Source organism: Elaeis guineensis, chromosome 9 (assembly GCF_000442705.2).
Source record: "Elaeis guineensis isolate ETL-2024a chromosome 9, EG11, whole genome shotgun sequence".
Classification (NCBI taxonomy): domain Eukaryota; kingdom Viridiplantae; phylum Streptophyta; class Magnoliopsida; order Arecales; family Arecaceae; genus Elaeis; species Elaeis guineensis.
The window spans coordinates 97,621,663-97,624,999 of record NC_026001.2 but is presented as its reverse complement, the minus strand read 5'-3'; positions in this window follow the sequence as shown (position 1 = coordinate 97,624,999).

The window sequence follows — 3,337 nt, the reverse complement described above, 5'->3', positions numbered from 1 at the left end:
CGATGAGAGGATTGGCCGCAACAATACTGATGATGTAAAATTTATACCTAAGATGAGTACATCCTATTACTGAACAATCATTCCAGGTAACACCACTAATCTTTTTTTTTTTCTCATTTTTTTTAAAAAAAAATTGAGACCGCAGGTGGGAAGATTTTGGTATAAGAAAAGAGGGGTAAGTTTTTTTTTTTTTTTGTCTTTTTTCGAACGAAACAAAGTTTTTTCTTTTCTTATTTTTTTTTTTAAAAAAATTGAGACCGCAGGTGGGAAGATTTTGGTATAAGAAAAGAGGGGTAAGTTTTTTTTTTTTTTTGTCTTTTTCCGAACGAAACAAAGTTTTTTCTTTTCTCATTTTTTTTTTTTTTAAATTGAGACCGCAGGTGGGAAGATTTTGGTATAAGAAAAGAGGGGTAAGTTTTTTTTTTCTTTTTTTTTTTTGTCTTTTTCTGAACGAAACAAAGTTTTTTTTTTCTTTTCTTTTCTTTTCTTTTCAAAAAGAGTTTAACTAACTAAGCTTTGTATGAGTATGAGTGCTTGCTTGTCCTATTGAGCTCATGGGACAAGCCAAGGTTGATTTTCAAGTTCTGTTGCTTCTCTTTTTACCAAATCAAGAGACGTCATGTGACGATATGTTGTGAGATGCTTGTGAATTTGGGTCTTCTTTAAGAGATGCAATCCTTTTCTGAGTTGTCGAAAGACTTCATTTTAAAAGCCTTACTTTCAACGGTGCTATGTCCTATTTTTGCATGCGTGGAACTATAAAGTGAAAACCATTCTGCTCAATAAATAAATGTCATGCGCTCCATCAATCAATCAATTAATTAATTATCCAAACGGCGGGCTTGGTCATCCTCCCCATCTCCACAGAAGTGCCGCAAAAGAAAAACACTGCGAGCCAGCCCGGATCGCAAGAAAAAGATATAGAGCCACATGTCATGCGGTAATTACTGCTTCATATTCGGATCCTAGTGTACCACATCAAATCAGGCATGTATTGCACTAATCCCTTCATGCCGCTTCATCACGGAGTAAGTATTTCCTTACCCAAACATCCGTACAGCACCCCAGCATACCACACATCAAGATCAATCCTCTTGAGTCCTTTCCTCGGACATACCAATAAGCACGCAGCAGTCCAGCCACATAGCCAAGCTTGCACCTCTATGCCCCTACCTGGCAACACTGTTGTACTGAACACAGATGATACCCTCAAATGCCCATAAGCAATCCGACTTCTCGAATCAACTGCAATGCTCATGCGCACCTCCGTGCCATAACACAGACTCTTTCTAAGAGTGCTGCGCAGCTCAACACCTCTGTGTCAACTCTAAGGCTTTGCTCCTCAAGCCAAGCACTGCTCATCCCAAATATCTTGATCCTCAACATACCCTCGTGCCAAGATATAACCACTGTGTCACTGATCTGCAACCCACCAAGCTGCCCTTCAGTATTACACATATCAAATCCACATAGTACGACCATGCAACGCCACCACTATGCATGAGGCCCGGGCAAACCCATCTTTAATACAGTCCAGCTAAACTACCAAGCTGACATGACCTGCAGCTTCCCCAAGCTACAGATGATCGTACACATCGAGTCCTCTGGGGTTCGACTATCCAAGCTTCCCCCACAAACTCTTGTGCCACGATCCCGGTCTTGCATCCTTGATATGCCTTTCCCTCCCTGATCATATCGCTTGATAATATTCATGGCCTGCTCGCCCATCAGTGTGCATTAACATGATCCTGGGGATACATGACCGCATCACCCAATATCTTAGGTCCACAGCCTACTCACACATTGAGCACTGCCACGATATCGGCATCCAAGTCTGCCCCATCAAGTAAATATCTTCGACCGAATGATAAATGCATTAAGTCGTCCTCTCCTTGGCATGACCCTCTTGGCCATCCTTGATCCTTGGCCCAGCTCCAAAGCACATATACCGATCGATATACCATAAGCCTTCCTTGTTCTCCACGACCGATCGGTTCCCGTGGATCCCCGTGAGACATCACCTTGCGATGCTCACAAGACTTGCCTGTTTGGGTAGGCCACATCCTTGCCTGACTAGCCCTCTATCGCCTCTTCGCTCCACTACAGAGATCAAAAACGCATAAAGTAGTCTAGACAAACCCCTCAAGGATAAAACCTCGAGATATCCTCTTCCCGCATAATGTGGCCAGCTCGTCCAACCAACATTGCCCCGAATACCTCCACGTGAGATCATTCGGGCGTGGCACCACCATTGCCCACACAACTGTGCCACAACGGACCCGTCTCCTATGGGTCTGGGGGAGTCGGGTACGCGGCCAAAGCTCCGCGCCCCTCTTCAAACCAAGAGGAATCCTTGAGTATCCACATATATCATGGCGGACCACCACCATTCCAAATATCACGCGTATCGAGCCTCCCGATATCATGCCACGGCCATGCCGCTCCTTGACGAATCATTGCTCCCTCACTACCCAGCAAGGCATCCCCCTAAATCTCACCCTGGGGGTTCCAAATGATCGAGTAGCATTGCAAATTTTTGCCAAGCCAAATCTTTCGCAGCACCGTGCCACGCTCATGCTGGCACCCCCTGCGACATGCCTGCGGATAAGTCCCTGACAGCTTGGCATGCAGTGATCCAAAAGTTTTGTTTTGGGTATGGGGTTGGTCCCCTAGCATTATTCTTTTCAAATTTCTAGTATATATATAGGATGTGTATACAAATAAACGGACCCTGTATGGATGTAGTATGGATATACAGCTTGTATGTTCGTGGGGCTTCGGGGAAACCCAATCCCCATCCATTCTTCCCCTGACCGACGGAGAAGGCAACAAACCGCTCCAGAGCACCCATTCCCACCACCCCCAAAAAGGGATGCCATCTTTTACCGACACCCATTGGAGGCTCCCATGTGGAGAAGGCGAAGAGATGCTGTACTGCTACAGCCATTGTCAGCACTAGTCTCCACTCAGCCAAAGGGCCACCACATGTAGCTAATTAGCTCGTTCCTTCCTCCTTTTAATTCCTTTGAATTGCCACTCTTCTCTTGGCCCTTGGCAAGTTCGGAAGGCCACGTACGTACATGGATCGATGCTTGCCACAATCCAAGTGATTCAACAAATGCCACTTCCTACTCCCCAAAAGCAGCCAGCCTCCATGTGATGGGGATGTTATTATTATTATTATTATTACTACTACTACTATGTGGCCGTTGGCCCTGTCGCTGGTCTGCTCCCTTCAGCACGCAGAGAAAACCAGCAGCAGCGTCGTAGAATATCTTACAGCGAGCGCTGCTGTTTTCAGTATATCACATGGGACCTAGTTCATGCACATGTGTGG